We start from the raw sequence: 26,672 nt of genomic DNA on the forward strand, positions 1-26,672 counted from the left end.
TTGCCTGAACACCAGTGTGAAATTAGAATTCATATACTCCTTTGGAAATTACCTCAATCGTTATTTTGTATGCAGGAACTTTAAAAGTCTTTCTGTGTTCCTATTTTTCCCCTTCTAGGAACATAATAAAGAAGTCTTCATAATCTAGACTGTACCTAACACTTAAGTGACTTGCAAAGTTATCATTAAAATAATTTTGCCCATAAAGAATTAGAAACATGGCAACATAGAGACAACTTATGCTTTAATACACATTATAGTTATTTTAAATTGATGGTAAATATTCATTACATGCATTTTAAAACTGCCACAGGTAATGATATTATTATATTATAATACTTCAGAAATTTAACAATACTATAGCAACATTTATATCTGTTTCACATTGATACTGGGCTCATAATAATATAAAGCTAATTTCAAAATTAAGTATTTATTTCAATAGCTATTAAGAAAAGAAGTGCATGCGCAATTTTATTTGGGTTGCAGTGGGTTTACTCTTCAAGAAAACAAAATTGAATGATTTTCACTAAAGAAACAAGTTATGGCCTGAAAAATATATGTTATGGTATCTAACTTATGGAAATATTTCCTTCTCAACAAATTCTTCTATTAACACATACTTTCATAGTCATAAAACAACCTTTAAGCCACATTTTACTAAGCCCTGCAGCAGTGCAAAATCAAATGCAGATGTGGAATGGGAGCCAAACAGATGCTGAAAAACCCTGTCAATATCCTAAAGGAATCCATTTCCTATCAGAAAGAGACTTAATTTCAACTATAAAGAATTTGATTATGTATTGTTATACAAAATGTGATTAATGTTTTGTGGTGATTAATCAACTGCAAAATATATAATTATGCCATCTGTATTTTTCTAGCTTCTTGTCACTTACAAATTCTGCAGGGGAGTTGGGAGGTGGGGAGTTGAGGACTTGTGGCATTTGGAAAGTTTGAAAGCCATAGGAGGCTAATCTGGGGAAGGGAGGAATTTCAAGACCTGGCATTCATTCTAATGGAAAAATTAAGATCAGAAACACAGTGAACCCCTAAGCACACAGACTCCCTGTGGTATGGAAGCTGATAAGAAGACTCAGGGCTTCTCAGACACAAAAATCAGCATGTGTAGGTAAATTGCCATTTGACCAATTGGGATATGAACTTCATCTTGGCTATTGGAAATAACAAATCAGTTTCAAGCAAAGCTAATCGATTTATGTCAAGAATAAAATGAGTAGTTTTGTATTTCTCTTGTGCTACAACCTGACACATAAGCACATGATAAAAGTTTATGCCATGACTCATATTCATATCTTCCTAAACTGTGCAAACTATTAAAGTTGTATTTACCTGAGTGTCCCAGTTGTAAAGAAAAAAAAAGTTTCAATATAGTTGAGACTTTCTTATTAAATTAAATTCTATAGAATACCTAGGGTTTTAATATATTATTTTGACCTAGATAGTGCTAGATAATATGTTTCATTGATTTTTTTTAATGCACTGTTGCTTTTTTTTGGGGGGGTGGGGAGAATTATGTAGAAATGGCTTAAAATGAGTTCCAGTTCAAATTCCTGATAGTTTTTAATAATAATAATGTTCTGCCTACTCTTATGTGTGCTAAGGGTTGCTCTGGGAGTTGGAAAGATTTTTCTTAAAGCATGCTTCTTAATCCTAGATATACATCAGCATCATATGGAATTCAATTTTTAAAGTCAACATCTGAGTCATCTCTGTAGTAGTTATGCTTAAACACTATGTGATGAGAACCTAATATTAGCATTTTTAGAAAATTCAAGGTAAGTGTTTCATGTAATGCTAACCAGAATGAATAACTAGTAGTGCAGAGGTTTATAAATGTCATTTTCAGAGCATCAGATTTATCATCACCAGGAAACATTTAAAATTGCAAAATGTCTGTACTATAGGCTTATTGAATCTGAAAGGCTGTCTAAGAGATCCATTGATAGGTCTGTGATGTTGCAAGTCCAACTGATGGCTTCACTGTATTCCATAGGTTTCTCAAACTTTAGCCTGTGTTAGAGATACCAAAGCAATGAATTTGGCATGCTATTAAAAATGCAGACTCATCCTCATCCTATTACTAGTGGGTAAGAGTCCCAAGTGCCCTGAAAAGGCCCTTTAGATTTTTATCCTTTAACCCAGTATAAGAATTTCATATGGTTACACAAGGCAAGGGAGAAAGGCATTTGTTCAACAGATATAGTGAATGCATTTATTCAGCAAGTAAAATCCTTCCACAGAGATCGGAGATGAGCTGTTAGGAGAACAAAACCTGGCTGATTTTGTAGAGGGTATAAAAATGTCAGGAAAAGTGGGGCGGGAGTTCCCATTATGTATTTCTCAGGATACTTGACCATCTTTGTCCTATGCCCCTTCTACCTCTCAGAGGTACCTGTTCTCACAGTGTCCTGATAGTCATCTGGCTAGGCACAAAGATGTTAAATCTAAGATAATTAATTCTAGATCTTGGCAACATGGATGTCTGCTTTATGTGACTTCTTAATGATACTTTTCAAATAAAGTGAGAAGAATGGACTAGGAAGCTACTTTGAAAGTATGAGTGCTTGATCTTACAGTATGCTAATCATCTGAATAAGGAACACACTGAGGAGGAGAAATCATCACTTTCTACTTCTCAGTGAAGGGGAGGAAAATAAATAAGATAGTGTTTGTGCATTTGTGGTCAAGTTATTCATTAATATAAAGTTCAGTTCCAAATTGTAGATTTGTACTTCTCCTGTCCCATATTCTTTTGTTTTGATTTTTGCCAGTCCTGGGGCTTGAACTCGGGGACTGAGCACTGTCCCTGACCTCTTTTTGCACTAGGCTACAATCCTACCACTTGAGCCAGAGTGACACTTCTGGCTTTTTCTATATATATGATGTTGAGGAATTGAACCCAGGGCTTCAGGTATACAAGGTGAGCATTTTACCACTAGGCCATATTCCCAGCCCTCTTGTCCCATATTCTTAACCTGTTTTGCCTCAGTTTCAAAATCATTTGTGATGCTGCTACTTTCAGGTCTAAGCCGTACTTCGGGTACTGCTGAATTGAAGTGTTCCTGAAAATACAATCTGCACTAACAACATTTTGCGCTTTCTGATTCGTTATATAAATTGTACTAGGTAAGTTATATAATACTTTCATATTCTAACAGTTATCATTTATTGAGGATAGAGTCTATAAATCTGCTTTTAAACCCTAGTAAATGACATTGAACAACCTCCCTACAGCACAACAGTGCAAGTGGGTGGGAGCCCATCTGTTTTGCTCATTATTGAGAGCTTAGACTTATGCATAGTTTAGTTTATAGTTTATAATGAACAATAGGGTAAATGAATGTTAATTCTGATTGATCTGGATCAATCAAGTCTAAAAACAATTTGGTTGAACTTTTTGTAATTTATTTTATCATGAAGTTAGTAATAATATTGGTCAGGTATATTTTTGTTAAAAGGATTATTTAACCTGTCTTGGCAACTGGTAATAAGAGACATCTATCAGAGACTGGCACTGGTGACTCACACCTTTAATCCTAGCCATGAAGATGAGATCTGAAGACTATAGTTTGAAGCTAGCCCAGGTAAGAAAGTGTGTGTGACTTGTACCTCAAATTAAGTACCAAAAGAGCCAGGAATGGAGCTGTGGCTCATGTGAGAGAGCACTAGCCTTCAGCAAAAAGCTCAAGGACAGTGACTAGACCCAAAGTTCAAGCCCAGGACTAGAAAAACTAAAACAAACAAATAAAATATTAATTGGATTTTTAAATTATGAAGCAGTTATCATGAAACTAAGAAAATTTAACTTGGCACCATTATAGCTGTTATTTTAAATTTAAATGGTTTCCATGTCTATAAAATTTTGGTCTTTCTTATCATGAGTCTGTCTTCAGCAATTAACATAGAAGAATTTACTGATAAAGGAGAAACCATCTTTTTCCTTATTTTTTTTTACATGTTTTGAAATTTGTGACCTATGAATGAAAACAAGTATGGCAACTTAGTTGCTTTGGGGAGGTTCTTTTTCTTTTTTGGTCGGTTGTGGGGCTTGAACGCTGGGCCTGGCACTGTCCCTGAGCTTTTCAGCTCAATGCTACTGCTGTACCATTTTGAGCCATAGTTCCACTTTCTTTCTTTTGTCCTGGTAGTTAATTGAGATAAGAGTGGCACAGATCCTTCCCCCTCCCCCTTCCCCTCCCTTCTTTTGGAGACTTGTCCGCTGGCTTTGTATTGAAGACTCCCAATTCAACTTCACAAAATGTGCCTTCTCTGTATATAATGACAATATAAGCCCTGAGATACTTCTAGGCCAATGTCTTGAGATTGCAGACAAGGTGAAGGTCAATAGGAAAAAAGAGACAGACTAAGAAGAAAGTTACTCAAATTCTTTTACCTTTGTTTTTTCTTTGCTTTTTTGTTTGGTTTTGGTGCTGAGGAAGAGACCCTGGATTCACCTGTCACACAGCCTACCCCAGAGTCTCCCCCTCCCCACTGCTGCACTTGCTTGTTTAGTTGAGAGGACCTGAACTCCTGTATTGCAATGAGATATAAGATGCCTATGCTCCACATCAGGATTGGATATTCTTGTGTTTGAAATTGGGGTTATACAGTACTACAATCAGATGGATTCTTGACTGATGATTGAACATCTGGACCCCAGAGATGTTGATTGGAGCAGGGGTTAAGGGGGTTGAGATCCAAGCTTGCCATGGCTCACTGGGCATTTTTGAGCCCGCTTTTTGAATGTTAAATAAAGGTGAGCAGACATTTTGCTGATTGACCTACTCTACCGTGTAGTTTTACCTATCATGTAACAACATGGGGAAAATGAAGGGTTTTAGTTATATGTCAGCTCACCTAAAACCCGATGTCAATGTGTATAAGTTGTATTAATGTCATGGGAAATTACTTTCCAGCAAGAAAGGGAAAGGCCCAGGCATGGCAGAGTGACCACTGGGGAAGGAGCAAAGCTTACCTCCCCCATGCTCAGTTTGCTCTGAGAAAATCCTGATGACCTGTTTAATGTTTAAACAGTTAAACTCAGTCCTTTCATTTAAAAAAAAGAGGACAGAGTTATGGTATAAGTGGTTTATCGTTGTTGCTTTTATTTTCAACATAACCATGTGAAATTGTACCTTTTCCTTTTGTCTTTTTTCCCTGTGGTTTTACCACTGATGTCACTGTAACTAATTTTGGTACCCTGGGTATTTTATATATGTTTATGGAACTAAGGAAGGGAAGGCACCATCAAAATGGACAGACAAAGGGGAAGAGGTGATTCGATGCAACAGCAATACCTCTAAGACAATATGCTGTAAATCAACTGCACAACTGGGGAGGGAGAGAACTGGGGGTTGGGGGAAAATGATGGGGGAAGTAACAACATTGATAAGCAATGTACTCACTGCCTTATGTACAAAACTGTAACCCCTATGTACATCACTTTGACAATGAATGAATCAATTAATTTAAAAAAAGAGGACAGACTATGTAAGAATTAGGAGTTAAGACATAGTATTCATGGAGTACTTCTCTTTTCCTTAGTTTTGAAAAATAAAATTCTTTATAATGTTAAATATCAATGTCCTTTCTGGGATGAATTTATATAATTTGCATATTGATAAATGAATGGTAAGTAATTGGAAGGATTCAGTACTACCGGTGTAGATTTTGAAGATACAAATTTGTATTAAAATTTTAATGTACACTGTAAACAGAAAGAAGCATAACAGTATTACAGAATTAAACTAAAGCAAGAAGAAATACATTGATCATCAACACACTAGGGTGATCTTTTCTTTCAGATACATGGTGGAAACTGTGATGAGAAAGGAGTGTGGAAGCCATTTCAAGTCTGTCCCTAAAATTTACTCCCGTGAAACAGTTATAATTTAAATATTCAACTTATTAATGTTTAATAAGGTTTACCTTTGACATATGTTGTTTTTTAAATTTTATACTTAAAAGAATAAAGAAAATGATACTATAAATTTGTTTCCAAGTGGTTTAGAATTCAGCTCAAAGAAAATCAAAGTATATCCATTTGCTTAAATAGTCTACTGTTGGGGAAAAGTGTTATTTTTTTTTTTCCTGTGGGATTCCACCGTTAAAAGCTTCTTTGAAAGAACTAACCACTAATGCTTTATTACAGAGCTTCAACTTTCCAGAGATATTATATCAGAGTAACCAATTAAAGGAGGCCATTAAGGAAATACTTTGCAATTAAGTTTACATTCAACAGATAGAACTTGTTGGTAGATAAGAAGAATCATTTAAATGTAGGCAATTTATATTTTTTTTTTTTACATTTTGTCATGTTGGTTATCACAGCATGAATATTCTTTTAGATTAAAAACATCGTGAAACATTAAATTTAAAAAATGAAAAAGCCAATGTGCACAATTAAACAATTATCACTTTCAACCTAGACTCACAAATGAAAATAAATAGGTAAGACAAAAGCACATAAACACTTGGGGGTTCTCAGTTATATTCTGTGCCTCTCTGGCAGCTCCATTAACTTGAAACCTTCAGTTGTTATTAAGAAATTACAGTCTTGCCTTGGGTAGGAGTTAGAGATATACTTGTATATAGGCTAGAATCTATCTTTTTCATCTTGAAAATGGGACTTTCTGTTCAGAACTCGATTGAATATGTGTTAACATGTGGCATTTAATAACCTGAAATGCATCTCCTCTATCTCAAAATAGCTTTTCACATTATTATTCAAATGTTTGGATATGATATAGAAAATCTAATAGTAAATAACAGCACTGAAAATAATAAAATCATTTCTGTTGGCTTTGATAAAATTACAAAAACATGGTTATGCATTTATGTGAACCAAGAAATGCAGATCAGAGATTCGTGGTCCCAACCTGCCCTGCCCAATAACCTTCAGTACTGTATCCAGATAATGGTAATAGTGTTCAGTGAGGAATCATTGCTTGAACCCAGAAGACAATATTATAGTATTCTGCTTTGAAACTGCATTTTGAAGCTTAGTCTCTGTAGTGTGGAGACAGGCTAAATGTTGCACTAACAGGAAATATAACGAATGACAGCAGCCTACACACAGAAAAATACAAAATCCTCAATAGATGATGAAGACTCAAACTACATGAACATAGGCTGAGAGAGGAGAATGAGCTAAGCCAAAACCCCAGATTAAAAAAGGGTAAATGAAGGCAGTAAAAGATGAAGAAAGCATATGAGAACACATACATTACTTACCACTCAAAACTAGCACTTCAAATACATTACAAAAAATAAAATAAAAAGAACAAAGAAATAGATAAATATTATTCATTATGTATTTTATGATCTCTATTCTAATACAACATATTAAAGTATTCTACCCCAGATAAGAAGAATTTTATGTACAACTCTTTAGTTAAAACACATAAACTTATAATTTAATGAAATTGAAACTGCTTTATAAAAAAAAGCATGATGAACAAAATTAATGAACAACAAAAGGCATGGAAATATTTAAGTGCATCTAAATGACAAATGACTGTTCTCTGGAGTATATTAAGAGCTTAATAAATCAGTACAGAAAATATAAACAACTCAACTTATGAACATATGATATAAAAGAAAAAGAAGTTCATTAAAAGGATAAGATTTTTAACTGCATTATTGTCAGGGAAATGGAAAATGAAACAATGTATTTCACTTGCATATGTTGGCAAAATAGAAAATTCTTGCTTTTTCCATGTTCTATTATTTACTTAACTAAAATTTTCATTGCAATATGACTATGACTTTTCTATGCACGTTTTTAAAAGCCAATGATATACTAACAGCATGTGTACTATCTAGTAAAATATGAAAAGAGTCCAATCTAAATTATGTTTACGTAGTTTAATACATAAATCTTGGTCATGCCAGTATACTCTGAAGCTGTGCCTCCTGCCCCAAAGGAGGCTGAGATCTGAGGAATGTACTTTGAAACCAGCCCCAGCACCAAAGTTCATGGGAGTCCTTATTTCCAATAAACTTCAAAAATAGCTGGAATTGGCTAAATTGGTACAGGACTAGCTTTGAGCACATAAACTCAGGAATAGTGCCCAGGCCCAGAGTTCAACCCCTAGGACCAGCAAAAGAAATGGATAAGCTAAATATAAAAACCCAGTACTGCGGTTTTTGTTTTGGAGGAATGTAATTTTTTAGTTCTGCATATCTATTTTAGATATGAGGCCTTTGTTGGTTGTGTGGCCAGTAAAGAACTTTTCTTTATCTTGAGAGCTATGTCCTTTGCCCTGCAGAAGCTCTGCAGTTTGATGCAGTCCCATTTGTCCATCCTTTCTTTGATTTGTCGCATTTCTGGGTCTTTGCTAAGGAAGTTCCGTCCGGTGACAAGGATTGTTTTTTGCTATTCTGGGTCTTTTATCATTGCATATAAAGTTCTGGATTGCTTCTTCTATTTCATTAAAAAATTGTGCTGGGATATTCACGGGTATTGCATTGAATTTGTAGATAGCCTTTGGCAATATTGCCATTTTGACTATATTAATCCTCCCAATCCAGGAGCATGAGAGGTTTTTCCATTTCCTTAGTTCTGCCTAAATTTTGTTTTTAAAGTTTTTAAAGTTCTCATTATAGAGGTCTTCCACTTCTTTGGTTAAGGTTATTCCTAGGTATTTTATGTTTTTTGAGGCTATTGCAAAAGGAGTTGCTTTCCTGACGTCAGCCTCATCGTTTGGGTCATTAACATATAGAAATGCCATTGATTTGAGGGTTTATTTTATATCCTGCAACTTTGCCAAAGTTTTGGATCAGCTCTAGTAGCTTGGCAGTAGAGTCTAGGGGTTCTTTAGGTATAGGATCATGACATCTGGGAAGAGAGAAAGTTTAACTTCATCTTTTCCTATTTAGATCCCCTTTATATTTTAAAGTGGGCTAAAGACTTAAAAATAGACTTCTCTGATGAGGAAATGAGAATGGCCAAGAGACAAATGAAAAAGTGCTCTACATCACTGGCCATAAAAAATGCAAATCAAAACAATATTGAGACTCCATCTCACCCCAGTAAGAATGTCCTATATCAAGGAAACTAACAATGACAAATGTTGGAGGGGAACCCTACTTCATTGTTGGTGGGAATGTAAACTGGTTCAACACTCTGGAAAGTGGTATGGAGATTCCTCAGAAGGCTAAGCATAGAGCTCCCCCATGATCCAGGAGCCCCACTTTTGGGCATCTATCCAAAAGACCACAAACAAGAACACACTAAAGCCACCAGCACAACGATGTTCATCACAGCACAATTTGTCATAGCTAGAATTTGGAAGCAACCCAGATGCCCCTCAGTAGACGAATGGATCAGGAAAACGTGGTACATATACACAATGGAATTTTATGCCTCTATCAGAAAGAATGGCATTGCCCCATTAGTAAGGAAATGGAAGGACTTGGAAAAAAAATATACTAAGCCAAGTGAGCCAGACCCAAAGAAACATGGACTCTATGGTGTCCCTCATAGAGAATAATCAGCACAGGTTTAGGCTAGTCACAGCAGAGGATCACAAGAGCCTAATAGCTATACCCTTATGAACACAAAAGATGATGCTAAGTGAAATGAACTCCATGTTATGGAAATGACTATTATATCACTGTTGTAATTACTTTCAACATGCTATGTGAAATTGTAGCTTCTATTATTGATGATCCTCTTGTATTCCCTTCCTGTGGTTGTACCTGCACTATCTCTGTATCTTATCTGAGTACATTGGAAACCGTGTATACAGGTATTAGAACTAGGAAACTGAAAGGGAATACAAAAATCGAGAGACACAGGGTAAAAAAGAGAAACGATTATAAAAGCAATACTTGCAAAACTGTTTAGTGTAAATCTACTGAACAACTCATGGGGGGAAAGAGAAAAGGGGGGATGGGAGAAGGGGATGAGGGAGGAGGTGACAAACAGTACAAGAAATGTATCCAATGCCTAACGTATGAAACTGTAAATGCTCTGTATATCAGTTTGACAATAAAATTAAAAAAAAAAACTGTACTGTTGATCATTTGCAGGTCTGCTTTGAGAAATAAATGTTTGTACAATTCCAAGAGGACAGAACCCACACGAATAGCAAAAAACCATCAGGACCCATTGAATCCACTGTGCAATTTGGGAAAACCACAATAGAAAATTATTGGTTGTGTTAAAGACAAAGATCATTCCATGTTACTCAAAACTACAGAATGATTTGGTTGATTCTGATTTATCATATTCCTTACATTATATTTTTCTCACAATCACGAAAAGCATCAGCATATCCAAAGGTATCAGGATAACGACCGAAATAACAAGTCAAATTCTGAAACAGAAAATGTGATTGCTTCAGAAGTATCTCTTACAAAAGAAAGCCAAAATAGAAAATAGCTCCTGGTACTGCGTATACTTACAGTGTATTAAAAGCATTCAATAAATTTTGTTGAATAAACAGTTAATGGTTTTGTCACTGGGATATCAATGCATAATTTCCCTTGAGAGTTGGCTTCCATCAGTAGTATCAGATGTTGATTTAGAGTTGCAGAAATATCTATCATGGTAATAAAAGGGAAAGTAGCTTTTCTTTAAAAAATACAAATTTTTGTAACAGCCATCATATATTTTTCTTTTTTCTCTTTTTCCTCATTTTCCTTTGGTGCTTTCAGGTAGAAGTTCCTTTAATATATAATAACAACAAAGTTTTACTGACATCAAATTAACCAATTAAAAAATATTAGGATAGAGAACTCTAAGGTTCAACCATTAGTTCATTGGTCATTCAACAAATGCTTATTAAGTACAACATTGCTTCTTGTATCATTGTAAGAGTACTGGACACGGAGGTGACAAAACCAGGAAATATCTCTATGCTCGTGAAGCTATTATTAGAGAGAGAAAATAAACAAATGGAAATAAAATGTAGATATAAAATATTAAAGTATACACTATATATACGTGTTATTGTGTGTTGACATCTATCTATCTATCTATCTATCTATCTATCTATCTATCTATCTATCTATCTATCTATCTATCTGCCTCTTCTCTATCCACTAAGCTACATATCAGATTCTTCAAGATAATCTAAAGTATAAAGAAAGAAAAAAAGATAAGGGTTAAAAACTTAAATAATAGGTAAAAAATTGTGTGATGCATGGATGAGGTAGCAGCAACACAGTGTAGTTTTGTGGTAACTAGGAAGAGCCCACCAGAATAGACTAATGAATAAAATTAAAAGGCAGTATTTGTGTTGAAGGAGCTTAACACATTGAATGATAAGCAAATGCATAGACCCCATACTAGCTTTCTCCTGGTGGGTTCAGATATGAGGTCAGCAGGAAGCCTAAGGGTGTTAGCCTGAAACTCTTGAGTCAAATGTCTTTCCTTTGTCTATCAATTAAACTAGCCTCTTAGTTCTCTCTTCAGCATGATTCTTTCTTGAGTTACAAAAAACACGATGAAAAGGATATGTTTTTTTTTTTATTTTAAATGCACTTTCAACCCTTAAAATTAAGTCTTGGTTTTCAGTATATTTAGGCATTCACCTATGTCCCTTCCACAGTATGTTGTAGCAGATATTCTCTTTAACAGTTGAATAATTTAAAATGTATTTGAGGAGGGGAAAATGAAGCACAGAAATGGTCGAACAAAGGGAGAACCAATGCAGCAGTGATATTCACTAGACATTATATTAGAAATAAACTATACAACCTGGGTGGAGGGAAGATGGCAGGGTAAAGACAGGGAGAGAAAAAGGGAGGGGGTGACACTGTTCAAAAAGAAATGTACTAATTTCCTGACTCATATAACTGTAAGCCCTCTGGATATCACCTTTACAATAAAAATTTTTTAAAGAGAAATTATTTTGCATAAAAGTTCTGTTTCTCTGGAAGTATATGACTAGATTGTTTTTTACTTGGTTGCATCCTTGAAGAAGTGAGTGGTAGTAGTAACAGTAGGACTAGTAGATGAATATTTTAAGAGTAAAACAAAAAATAAAAAAGAAATGTACTCGCTATGTATGTAAATGTAACCCCTCTTTATCTCACCTTAACAACAAAATAAAATTTAAAAATGTTTTGACCATTTCCAATAGCTACCATATTTATTTTTAAAAATTTATATTATATATATATATTTGTATTAACTTTAGTGAAAAAGTTACCACTTAATGAAGCTGTTTATTAATACAATGTATCTTGATAAATTCACCCCTTTGAACATCATCACCCATCCTTCCACTCATCACTTCTCTCGTTCTTCATAATTTTGTAAAATAGACCCTGGATTCTCAATTTCATTCTCTCCCTCTTCTCTTCTTCATTTGTCTACCTCTCTCTACTTGAGGTTAGCCCACTCTTTGGAATACCCAGTTCTGGTCTTGTGATTTCGTTGAGCTTTGTCATTGCAATTGTAAGGAATTACACCATTAACAACTTCAGTGAATCTATCATATTTGTTAGTACATTAGTATATACTTGCCACCCAAAGTACTATTTATGTTTATGATCTAGCAATTCCATTCTTGGACACCTACCCAAAAGATTCCAAGCATAACTCTTCGGCTTGTTAATTTAGAGATGGAATCTTGTACACTGTTAGTCTCAGATTGGCTTAAAATACTGATCCTCTGTGCTCAGTCTCTGAGTAGATGGGATAACAGGTGTGATCCACCAGTGCCTGGTAAGTTAGCATATATTAACATGATAAACAAAACATATTTAACAGCATATTTTATCTTTTTTATTTAATTATTGTTATTGTATAGGTGGGGTACAAAAGGGCTACAAGCACATAAGCCAGGTAATTAGTATATATATATTATATATATGTATGTATGCATACATATATATACATATATATACACATGTACATATATATATGTTTGTTTGTTTGTTTTGGCAAGTCGTGGGCCTTGAAGTCAAGGCCTGAGCACTGTCCCTGGCTTCTGTTTTGCTCATCAAGGCTAGCACTCTGCCACTTGAGCCACAGTGCCACTCTTGGCCATTTTCTACAAATGTGGTGCTGAGGAATCGAACCCAGGGCTTCATGTGTACAAGGCAAGCACTCTTGCCACTAGGCCACATTCCCAGCCCCAGTACATATATTTTTGAACAGTGTCACTCGTCTTGATCTCTCCCAGTTTCTTCCTCCTGACATGCCCCCCAATTTTAAACTGAAATGCAGCACATCAATAATGATAAAAATATTGTTAAACTCAGGCCAAAGATATGCTTTGGTGATACATTGCTTGTTAGGATAAACAGAATCTCTATCACTGAACAAAAGAAAAGGAAATAATTTTGACAAGTTAAATATAGAGAATGTCTAGAGGATTAAAAAAGAGGTACTAGCTTAAAACCAGGACTCATAGACACACACAAACAAGACTGAACTCTTTGTGCTAAGCAAAATCAAAGCATTGAGCTCATGTCTACCTTCTTTTAAAACTCTCCTACTGATAATTACACATGTAAATCTCTCTCCACAGCAACACTCTTCTGTTTGGTCCCTGACCAACAGATTATTCCATTCCTGAAGATATTGGACTAATTCCCTCTTCTTGTCAAAAGAGCTCAGAGGGGAAGTTATAGCTCTGTATCTCCTTTCCAATGCATCTTCCGAAGCAACAGGCTTCACCCAAACAAGTGTAGGGATTCTAAACAAGATTATTTTTTTTCTTTTCAGCCTGTTCAACTTGGCTCAGCCTCCCCATGGTACAGTTCTAGGATGTTTCAATATAATTCTGGAATAAAATAAAATGATGCATGACTTTTTATTTCATCTGGCCTATAGAGCTTTCTAATACTACAAGGAAAATGTATCTCAAATCTATTTAAATTTATCTTATTTATCTGGAAATTATCACTAAAATGTATTTTTATATACCTAAGAACTTATATCAATTAGAGATTCTTGCACGTATTAGGTTTATCCCCTAAGTTGAATTAATAGAACCCTGAGACAAAATACATGTTTCTCTCAAATTTATATATGTAATAAAAGTTTGTGTTTATTGTTCTAACCTAAAGAGGATAGATAGGTAGTTCATTAGCTAGATAGACAGATAGATAATCTGTGTCTATACAAAATTATTTAACGATAATATCAAGATAATGGCATGAAATGACTGTTTTAAACACCTCCAAATATAACTTACATTTTTCATTCTTCATTTCAGACTTTTTCCCAAGTACCAATGAAAACACTAAATTTAAGATATCATATATGATCCCAGGTTCCATACTGTAGCAGGTCACTGGTCTATACCTCATTTCTCCATGTCAGATGCCAAAGGCTACATTACTGTAACCAACAAGCCAATAGATTGAGCACTTACCAGAAAATTCAAATAATTGGAAGCCAACAAAGTATATCTTCAGAATTCAACACAGCACATGACATTTCTCATTTTCTCCTTGGATGAGACAGTGTAAATATAATGTCTCAAAATACAACATACAAATATAATATTGCATAAATTGTGCACATAATACTACAACATATTTTTTCTCCTGTGCTATAGGAGTTATCACCATATCAAGTATGTTACCACTGTGACATATATGCAGGTGACATTTGTATTGGCAACACTTGAATTTTATTTAAACAATATTTTTTCTTCTCTTATGCACCTATAATTGTTATGATGGGAAATAAATTGCAATGCATTCATGTTGGAATGAAAAGTGTTCTGTGTCACGTGTGATACATAGAATCAGGTTTACCCGTAATGCATAAGTATACATGGCATCAATTTTTGGTGCACCTTAATGGCATTCCCAAAAGGTGCAGAGTAGGTTGGTCGCATTCAAATTTAGATTTTCAAAGTGAAGACTATTACATTCAACAGCAAATCTCCACATCACACTTTGCAATGGAAAAAATGAATTCTGGCCTGAGAACATAGGATTGATCGATGTGATACCTTAATGTAAAATGCAAATGATGGATGTATATTTTTAAGCATTTGTACAGTCACTACTGACAACTGTGTGTGTGCATCCATGCCCTTGAATAAGTGGGGCTTGAATTCAGGGTCTCTAGTTCTCAATTGTTTCATTCATTCATTCACTTTCAAGTGTAGCAATATGCCCCTTGAACCACACTTCTATAATATATGTTCTGGCTGACTAATTGAAAATAAAAATCACAGAAAGGAAGTGACACTGTGGCTCAAAGTGGTATAGTGCTACCCTTGAGTGAAAAAGCTCAGAGACAGTGCCAGGCCCTGAATTCAAGGGCAGTGACTAACAGAATAAAGAAAAGAAGAAAATAAAAGAGAAGGAGAGGGAAGGAGGGGAGGGGGGAGGGGAGGGGAGGGAAATGAAAAGAAAAGAAAAGAAAAGCAAAATAAAGCCTTAGGGACTTTTCTTTCTCAGCTGGCTTTACACAACTATTCTCATATGTCAGCCTCCCGAGTAGGTAGGAGTGCAGGAATGATACACCCGAGTTCCACTCCATCACTAAAAATGTGACAGTTGGGAAAATATGAATTATAACCTGTTCAAATGTGATGTATCGTCAGTATTTTTATCATGAGTGAATAATTCAAAATAATTACATCTAAAGTAGACTTTTAAATCATCATGACTAGAAATTGCTAATAAGCTGAATACCTGTGACTCAAGCCTATAATGTTTACCCATTAATAAATATGATACCTGTCTGGGGAACCATTGGCTCATGTCTGTAATCCTAGCTACTCAGGAGACTGAGGTGTGAGAATCACAGTTTGAAGCCAGCCCTGGCAGAAAACAGAGTCTTACCTGCAACAAACTACTCAGAAAAAACTCCAAGTGGCCCTGTGGCTAAAGTGGTAAAATGCTCCCCTTGACCACAAAGGGGCTGAGGGACAGAGCTCACGCCCTGAGTTCAAGCCCCAGGACTGGAAAAAAAAAAAAAAAATCTGATACCTGAAAAATCTTGGTGAGCTGAGGAAAAAAAAAAAAAAAGGCATGGCTCCATATCCAAATAGGCAAGAAAGAGGCTATACTGTAGAACTGGCTCAAAGTGGTAGAATGACTGCACAGTGAACACATGCAGAAGACAATATGTTGGAAATAAACTGCAATTTGGGGAGAGGGAAATGCGGGGAAGGGAAATTAGGAAAACATAAGGGAGGAGCTAACACTGTTCAAGAAGAAACCCACTCATTACCTTACTTATGTAACTGTAATCCCTTTAAATATCACTTTATAATAAAATAAAATTAAATAAAAAGAAAGTAATATCTTGGCAGACAGTTGCATAAGTAATTTTTAATAAGTCAGGATTAAAGTGAATTCTTCTAAACAACTTTATTTAAAAGATTTTGTTAACCTAAATTTGATAAATTATTTGAGAATTCAAAATGCATAATCTGAATTATCTCTCATACCTAATAAAAAGGTTTACTGACACATGTATATTCAGACATGGGAATTATTTGAATCTACATTCAAAAGGACCAGTGATTTCTACAATGTGTTTGAAAATAAATTCATTTTTCCTTATAAAATGCAACAATAGCAACAAACAAGCAACAGAACAAAGCTCAGTGTTAAAGTACCAGTCTGGTACAGATTTACAAAAATAAAATAAAAAAAAAAAACGATGATAGACATTGTTTTTTAGATTTCTCCGTATTGTCAGATTAAATATAATAGAAAAATTATTTGTGAAAATTGAAACCACTAATTTTGGTAATAATCCTGTGAATAAAATAAACAATCTATTTAAAATTTAAAAGTAGAAAGTATTTTAAGATGATATTGTACTTCTTTAGTGACTTCCTGTCTATTGTGACAAAGAAGCTGTTAGATACTTCCTAGAAATATGAGTCATGTTGTTTTAAAATTATATGAAAATGTTCTCACCCCTTATTAGATAAAAAAAAAAGTACTCTTGGTAGTACATCTGTTGTCCTCTTTCAGTTCTGCTAAAAATACTAAGTTTTATCTGTGTGACTTTACTGTCTTAATTAGTCAAAGGATTGCTGAAATAACTTTGAATCTTCCTGGCAATTCACCCAGACCCCTCACGATGGCCCTCTAAGTGACATGTTGGTTACTCCTAAATAAGTCAACATATTTTGTTCTCTCTCTCTATTCATAACAGAAGATTCCCAAATTATCAGACGCTGTTAAACTGGGGAGGAAAAAAGCAGAACATTCAAGAATGCATATGCTTACTGTCATTTGTCATCAAGTTTTGTGGAAGAAGTGGAAGTCAACTGTATATAATTGGATCAAACACAAGAATTAACAAGATATATTCATCTTTGATTAACTGGGGAATATATTTATGTCATGTTCTTTAGTGCCATTATATAAATTATTCTATCTCTTAGCATTCTGAAACATGTTTTCTAGAAGCTCGGTGTTAAGTTGATGACAACTGTTTATGTAGCCTTGCTTTCTATCAAAAATTTTAAGAATTAAAAAACATGTTTTTAAAGGATCTTTATAGTCATATGTTGCACATATGTTTGCACAACAGTTTGTACAAACTTTTGTTTCTTTTTTTTGCTAGATAGAACAATTTAAATAAAACGCTATACCAAAGACACAGAATTAGCCCATTAGGCCATCTGAAACCAGATTTCATGTTTACTTTGTTCAACACTTATAACTCTTCATGCCTATCTTTTTTGACTCAATATGGTATTATATTCATTTTATTCTATTTGATCTATTTTAGATCTTAAAATCCAACTAGGCTTCTGACTCTAATTGTAAATTTCATTTGCATCCCTTGTAAGCCTTGGTAAACTATGTATAATTATTTTATTTGCATGCATTATATATTTATATCTTCTCTATATAAGATATTTAGTGTATTATACAATATTTATTTATTTATCCTACATTTTGTCAAATGAAATTTTCTCAAGGAAGCTGATTAGTGATATATGAGTTAATTAGAATCTCATAAAAATTCATATTTGATAGTTTTCTCTATTTTCTTTATAGATGCAGTGACTGAGATCTGACCCACAAATGTCCTTCACTGTAGCCTCACCATCTACATTTTCTGTGCCCGCCTCATGATTATCATGGTTTTATTAATTTTATTTGACTGGCAGCCTGCAAGAATAACTAAAGTGCTTTAATGCAGCTGTTCTGTAATGTCTTTCTATGTCTAACTTGACATTTGGATTTTTTATTTTTTCCCCTAGAAAATCAGGGTTACTTTCATTACAAATCTTATGAGTTTTATGGGTTTCATTATAATGTGAATCCACAGAAATTTGAGGATTAAGAAGTAATATCATTAGTTATATCTTCAGGGGATAACAATGGTCACCTAGAAAACCTTGTAAAATTGTCATAAAATGATACATAAGACATTTTAAATGACTTATGAAAAAGCAATGTCATTAGGTAGCAACCCCTATGGTAGCTAAGGATATAAAATGTATTATGCATGGAGAAGAAGCACTTCACTACCTAAACAAACATAAAGCGCAGAGCTCCCTGATACACTCAAATAGTTCCAGTAAAGATGCAATAAACAGAGTAGATCTATGTTTGATCAAGCATGATGTCAGAAGGACTTGATTAGTTCTTTGAAATGGGTTATTTTCCCTTCTTTTGCTTTTTTTTGTAAGTGGTATTATTTGAACACAAAATTGCACTCTATCTTTTTTTCCCTTTTATATTCTATAACAAAATCTGTAAAATAGGTGCAATAAATTCCTCAATGATACCTAGGTAGGTGGGGTTGTTGCACTGACAACCTGAATTATTACTTAGTATGAATACTTGAATATTAGAATGCTGTATTAGTAAGGATAGTTTAGAGCGAGAAAAGCAATTGGATGGATATAGGCAATGATTCACCTATGTGAGATTGATTTTATTAGAAGACTTTAATTTCTATGTGGAATTTCAGAAGTTCCATGAGAGGCCATCTGTGTATTCAATATATCAGGATGCTGACAGTGTGGCTCAGTCCATCTCTCAATGCCCAATAACCAAGGATACAAAAAGTATAGCTTTCAGTCTGGAGCTGAGGTTCTGAGATCTAGGATGCTGATAGGATAAGTCTTGGAGTCCAAAGCCAGAGAATCTAGAGTTATGATGTCAGGCATGAGATAAGATTCCTAGATCTAGAGGAGAAAATGGAAACTACTACTTCTTTACTTGTTTCATTTATTCAATCCAGGCCTACAATTATGGTACTTACCTACAAAAATAATGTACTTTCCTTACTCAATTCACTGAGTCACGTGTCAGATGGCTCTATCAACAACCCCACAAATATGCAGGGAAAAATACTTCACTATTTCTGTAGATACTTCTTAATCCAGTCAAGTTAAATCATAAAATTACCTGTTCCACATTTAAAACTAAAATTTTGATGAAATTAATTATGGACAAATAAAATGTTTGGAAAATGGACAACTTCTCACATTTCATTACCTTTGATGGTAGGAAATTCAAGAGTTATTATTAATATAAATGAAAGAATATGAACTGTAAAAGGTGCATTATTTTTTCAAGGACACTGTAGGCTTACACAGCAAATCACCAGCTTCAATCAGCAAAGAGAGACTAATATAAAGAACATAAAATATTCTTACTTAATTTGTTATATGTCAATGTTTTCTTTTAACATGGAATACGGGAAGGTTCAAAAACATCTTCCCATCTGAAAAGTCAGTGAGTTTTACATTCTATTCTATTAAGCACTCGACTTTCAAAGTATAATCAGAGGGAAAGAAAACAGAAATACTAGTAGAGAAGCAATTTGTCTTTCAATATATGTCTATATACTTAAAAACATTATTGTAGAAAAGTAAGACATCCCAGGGAGAAAGACCAGATTTCTTTAGCAAGGCAGAGAAAGTACCAGAATATTTTTCAGAACAGATGTAGAGTTGAGACCTGTTCTCACAAAACAAGGAAATTGGAATTGTTTATAATTTTAATAATAAGGAATTTCCAAGTTTAAATGTGCTAACTTTACAGGTTGAAGTGGTTATGCTAAAGAATTAAATGTGCTAACTTTACAGGTTGAAGTGGTTATGCTAAAGAATTAGAAGACAGCATTGCACATGGGAATGACTGAGCACAGAAATGGAAGCTGGGTTTGGATACCGCTGTCTATGTCCAATGAACAGATCACAAACCTGTAATGACATGCATGCTTTATAAGCTCCCAAATTTTTAAAATGATTTGGCAAATGCAAATGATACTCATGAAGTATAATTTTTAATTAAATACTAATCTATTATACATGTCTATCTTCTACATATCTGCTTAATTTCTCTTTCTCATTGATTATTTTTATAGATAATTTATTTTCCTATTAGTTGTGATCAAAGCACACAAGAATATGGTTTATTAACAAATAAAAGGCTAATTAATTATATCTACATAAAAATTAAGACAAATATTTTATATTCAAAAAAGTATTTTATACTCAAAATGAATAATAAGCATTTGAAAACATACAAAGGTTTCTATTTAATTATGTTATATGAATCAATGCTTTTTTTGTGAAGGTGATGTATAGAAGAGTTACAGTTACATAATAGGGCAGTGAATATATTTCTTTTCCAACTTTTTAGCTCCTATCTCATTTTTCTCCCACCTTACACCCTCCCCACCCCCCTTAAAACTGTACAGTTGGTTTACAGAATATTTTCTTTTAAGTATTGCTGTTGCATTGGATCACCTTTTACCATCTTTCTCAACTTTTAATGTTCCCCTTCCCTTCCCTAGTTCAGATAAGCATATTTACAGTACCCAGGGTACCAAACTCAAATATAGTGACAACAGGGGTAAAAACATAGGGAAATAATACAAAACAAAAGGCATAATTTCACATAGTACATTGACAATGACAGCAACAATGATAAACGTTACTGTTATCTGTATTTCCTTAAAATCGTGGTTACCAATAGGTACAAGGATAGATTCATAATTATTTCCTTTAGCATGTTCAGAATCAGTTGTAGTTTGGGGAAAACAATCATTTACAAAATATTGTTATGGAATATGAATTAAGTCGATAAACACTTAGCATCAACTATACAATGATGAAATATAAATTAAGTCCAGAAAAAGATAATATTTTAATTTGGGGCCTAAGAGTTAACTGAGATTGTTAGTATTAAAACATGATAAAAACCTGGGTAGGGAACTGTTGGGGATTATTATGGCCTGGGAAAGACTGCCCTTCCACCAGCCTTGGGACAATAGAAGTCCCTCCCACCTTCTGACCTCGCCACCATGATGGGGTTGTCCCGCCCACAAAGGGAAGTTTCGTGATGTCACTTGATGAGCGTGACCCCTAGCCTATGACTGACCCTTTGGCCAGCCCCCTTTCCTTCCCGCCATTACTTCTATATAAGTGCCCTTCCATATTAAAGTCTTTGAGACGCATTCCACCACCGCAGCGTGTCCCTGATGCCTTCCTTTTCGCCTCCGCCCTCGGTAACATGTGGGGGGCCCGGGGGGAGGGGAAGCTTCAGCAACCCGTCCTCAACTTAGCGCTTGCCCGTGTGAGCACGCCTTTGGCCTTCCGCTGGCAGAGGGCCAGGCTGGGTGCTCTTTTATAGAGTTTGTAGTTACCATTCTCCCCGTGGGGGGAGAAAGGGGGTGTCCAGAACCCCAACATAAATGGCGCCCGAACGGGGACCGAATTGTACAGCCGAGAAGTTCGGGGTACAGTATCCCCACAGATTGCTAAGTAGGGTTTTAGAGGAGGGTCCTGCCCATCCAGACGGGGCAGAAGCATGGAGACACAGGCTCGCGGGACGCGGCGCCAGAGAGTTGCCCCGCCGTGGCGATTTGGCGCTGGGCGGCGGAGGGAGCGGGGCGCGCTTCCCGCGGAAACATGTCAGTGGAGCAGTGGGGCCGGAGCAAGAGGAATGCGACCCCGGGCTGGGGTCGGTTAGTTCTGCTCTGTGCGCCCCGGGCCAGACGGCAGGCACCCGCAGTGGCGCTTGAGAAGCAGTGGGTGGCCGAGCGCCGGAGCGGTTTGGCTTGCGCGGGCTGAGCGTGAGTACACTGTGCTCCGCGCCACCCCGGGTTTGCGAGGTGCGTGGGCTGGGGCTCGTGTGGCCCCGGGCGGCACCAGGCGTCTTTTGCGGCGGCGTTTCGGCAGCCGAGTGTGGCGGGCCGAGCACGGCGTGGCGGAAGCGCGGTTCCGCCATGTGGGAAGCTGTGGCATGGCGGCGGCAGAGCGTTGGGGATGGCTGCTGCTTTGGCCAGGCTTGTATTTACAATGGCTGGGCTGGAGCCAGTGCGGCCCCAGCCCGCGGATGGAAAAAAAAAAAAAAAAAAAAAAAAAAAAAAAAGGCGTGGCGTGCAGTTTAGACCATGGGACGGTGTCCCAGTTGGGGTGCGTGGGCGGCAGCGGCGGCAGCAGCCCCGGAGTGGCTGGATCTGCTGCAGCCCGGCAAACTGCTTTATGCCCGCCGATGGTCGTTAAGCTCAGAAATTCGGGTGAGTTGGTTGAATCCCGATTTCTCTGACTTAACACACACGTGGAGCACAATGGGGCGCGCCATATTGGAGGCGGGGCCCCACCCATTCCCCCCAGGTGAGGGGCGGGGACTCAGACTAACAGGCCTCAAGCAATTGCGCTGCAGCTGAGAGGGGCAAGCACCCCGCTGTGCTTGCCTGCACGTTTTTTCTGTGTCAGACTCACAGCTGCAGACGGGGTTGGAGCCAGGAAAGTCTGAAATTATAAACTAAAATGGAATATTAAAAGGAAAACAAAGAGTTTTGATACAGCAATAGGTAATTTGATTAAACTTCCATGTTTACCAGTTCAAAGATATAAAATCAACTGGAGTTTTTCTAGATGGATAAAAGTGTTTGCTTGTCCACTGAGTGTGTAATTAACAGGTTTCCCTTTTGTTTTTTATTCAACCACGTGGTTCTATTATGGGCAAATTAATATCATTTGCCGCTGGAATTCCAGAAAATTTAAATGGCCAATCAAAGCAATTTTAAAGAGCGCTCAGGTATTTTTGTGTGTGTGTGTGTGTGTGCGCGCGCACGCGTGTGGTTGTTGGTAAGATTTAAAGGCATAACAATAGGTTTCCATCCCGGTGTTCGATGGAGATAAAGGTGCCTATAAAAATTTCCATAAGGTTCAAATATGCAACATGTGGTAAAAGTTCACCAGTATGTTATTTTATATTCAGTGTGTTTCCATAAGGTTCAAATATGCAGCATGTAGTAAAAGCACAATGGTATAAAATCAGCATGTTATTTTATACTCAGTGTGTTAAAAGTTAAGTGTGCATGTAGCCTTAACAACTCTTTGGCATAAATTAAGATTTTACCTTCCCATTTTCTCTCCTGTGTTCTCATAAACTCTCAAGATCAAGAAATTGAGATTGCTTCATACAAATGTGACTATTAACCTCAACTTTCCTGACCCAGGATTAATATACTGCTTTATAGGATACAGGTGGACAGATGCTAGCCGCATGGACGGTGGCAGCTCCTGGATATAGGAAGATGCCACCACAGTCTGTTCCCGAACTGCCTTGTTTCACTACTAATGATTCTTTGCTCTCTCTCCCATTGGAAGCTGCTCGAATGATTTATGAGCCTTGAGTAGGATGTGAATAGTTCCATCTTAACAGTTACTCCAGGTTAAATCACCATAGTTATGTTAGTGGTCACAGCTAGCCAGGTAAAATTTTGGGATTAAGAAAGTCTTAAAATTTTGTGATTAAGAAAGTCTTTGAATTTTGTGATTAAGAAAGTCTTTTCACCCTGCTTAAACCAGAAGGGCTTCGATATACCAGAGCCAGAAGTGCTGAAAAATTTTGAACACCCTAACCAATCTATATAGAAATTTTGCAGGCAACCCAGAGCAAGATGTGAGCAAGAGATACCACTACAGCTTTGCCTCGAGTTCCCCATCGCATGGCATGGAACTTGCCAAATGGGGATGAGGGACGCAGCCACTTCCGAGACTGAGGATTCCACAATGCTTTAACCCTTTGCCCTTGGTTGTCATTTATCTGTGTTCTCTTTCACTTGCCAGTGGGATTCAATGGCGTGATTCAAGTTGATGGCATGTAAATCTCATGTTTTCTAAGTGTTATAGCCAAACCTTCACAAGCAGTTTTTGGTCAGTTCTCAACGGGTTACAAATGGATTATCTCTGTGTTTTTTCCTTGTTGCTCAATTGGGAATAAAAAGGGCTTGTAGGACTATGACTCCCTGGATAGTTCAAAGCCAGCCCGGGCAAAAGGAAAAAATCTCTCCAAAATCCCACCTCCCAGTTAACAGCAAAGAGCCAGATTGAGAGCTCAACCACAGAGAGCGAGCAAAAGGCTGAAGCAGCACCGTGACTCAAGTGGTAGAGCACTAGCCTTGAGCGAAAGTGCTCATGGACAGTGCTCAGGCCCCGAGTTCAAACGCGGATGGGAAAATGCAATTCCAGCCACAAACGTTAAAATTCCTGGGACTTAGCCAGTCCAGGAGATGGAAAGGTGGAGTGGAGTGAGAGGAGAATGGTGCCATATTATCCTAAAGGGAGATGCCTTGTTTCACCCTTTCAAAATGGATCAGAGCCGGGAAATCGAGAGAGATAATTCCTGTCCATTTTCTTCTTTTTTGCCAGTTGTATATAGGTGTATATATATATTTATTTATTTTGCCTCTGACTGGCTATGCCAAACCAGTTTTCTATCATTAACCACTTCTTTCAGTCGTTTCTCCTTACTCGTTCACTTTACAATTGGGTTTATGCTCCAAAAGGGAACTGTTCCTGGCTTATGCCCAGGGTGTGTTCTATGCCATTCATGCCAACCAGCTCTGAGAACTTGTCGATACTTTGCCTGACCTTTTCAAAAGTGTCTTTTGACAGAATAACATCTCTTGCTGAGATCACCAATGGGGAATTTGCCGTTCACAGTCGTCACCCTAACACAGGCCTGAACCCTGGAGGCACCAGCCTTGGAAACTTCTGGGTATGCCCAAAGACTCAGGGGGGGCTGGAGAAAACCATAGCGCTCTCTGGCCCTAGTGACCATACTCATGGTAATGATGGGGACTTTTTGCCAGCCACACCGGACTGCCAGGCTGACCAGGGGCCCTTGATTTACGTCGCCCCCTTGACAGCAGGAAGTAGCTACAGAAGACGAGACCTCCATCCATACTCCCTGCCTGGTGGCCGCCGGTGTCATAATTTTAAAAAAAAAAAACAAAAGGGGGAGGTATTCCCCAGGATTAATTAAGGATTCCCTAGGATTAATTAAGGATTAGTTATGCTTATGTTAATTATCCAGAAATTTTAAATCATCCCGAATCAGTGTGGGATGGAGTACAGTATATGTGTTTTTCCAGATTGGAAAATTAAACCCAGAGCACCCACTCTGGAGAAATGTTTTCTTGTTTTCTCCAGGAAAAGGAGGACCGTGTTGGACTTCTGCTCTCCCATGAAAATATGGAAAGTAGGACTGCCTACGGTAGGAGGCAACCAAGCTTCCTTTCCTTGTCTGCTTTCTAGATTCCTTCTTGAGCATCTCATGGCTCATGAAAAGTAGGACTGCCTACGGTAGGAAGCAACCAAGCTTCCTTTCCTTGTTTGCTTTCTAGATTCCTTCTTGAGCATCTCATGGCTCAATGTTTTGCTGTGGCAATACTGCCTACAGCGTCACAAAAAGAAACCAAAGGAATTTTGCACCATGCTTCTTCCTTTCCTCTCCCCCTGCTGCTAGACTTGGGGAGTCCCGTTGGAAAGAAAATAGGAGCTGAGGGTATTGACACTCAACCCCAATGTTTTATGATAGAAATGTTTAAAAGGGTAAATGCAAAGGTTTAACACCTTGGCTTCAATGTTTATATAAAAGAATGTTCTACTAATCACTTATGTTTGAGTTATCAGCTACTGTGAACTGCCGGGAATGCCAGAGTTTCAGCTTCTACCTCACCAACAAAAGAGGGCTGCTGTCTGCACCTTCCTGCACTTGGCAGAAACCAGCTGAGGATTCTGACTTCTGGACATAGCCAGATGGATGGACCCTTACCTACCCCTCACCCCAGTTTTGTGGAAGGGGCCCCACAGATCTTATGTCAGCATTTGCCTTATGCCCACACATGCCATGTGTTTACAGCATCCCCTGCTTATTGAAAAAAACAAAAAGGGGGAGATGTTGGGGATTATTATGGCCTGGGAAAGACTGCCCTTCCACCAGCCTTGGGACAATAGAAGTCCCTCCCACCTTCTGACCTCGCCACCATGATGGGGTTGTCCCGCCCACAAAGGGAAGTTTCGTGATGTCACTTGATGAGCGTGACCCCTAGCCTATGACTGACCCTTTGGCCAGCCCCCTTTCCTTCCCGCCATTACTTCTATATAAGTGCCCTTCCATATTAAAGTCTTTGAGACGCATTCCACCACCGCAGCGTGTCCCTGATGCCTTCCTTTTCGCCTCCGCCCTCGGTAACATGTGGGGGGCCCGGGGGGAGGGGAAGCTTCAGCAACCCGTCCTCAACTTAGCGCTTGCCCGTGTGAGCACGCCTTTGGCCTTCCGCTGGCGGAGGGCCAGGCTGGGTGCTCTTTTATAGAGTTTGTAGTTACCATTCTCCCCGTGGGGGGAGAAAGGGGGTGTCCAGAACCCCAACAGGGAACTTCTAAGAAAGAATGCCTTAGGAATTACAGAAACACAGTATAGAATGTACTATAATT

The sequence above is a fragment of the Perognathus longimembris genome, chromosome 15, assembly GCF_023159225.1.
Source record: "Perognathus longimembris pacificus isolate PPM17 chromosome 15, ASM2315922v1, whole genome shotgun sequence".
Classification (NCBI taxonomy): domain Eukaryota; kingdom Metazoa; phylum Chordata; class Mammalia; order Rodentia; family Heteromyidae; genus Perognathus; species Perognathus longimembris.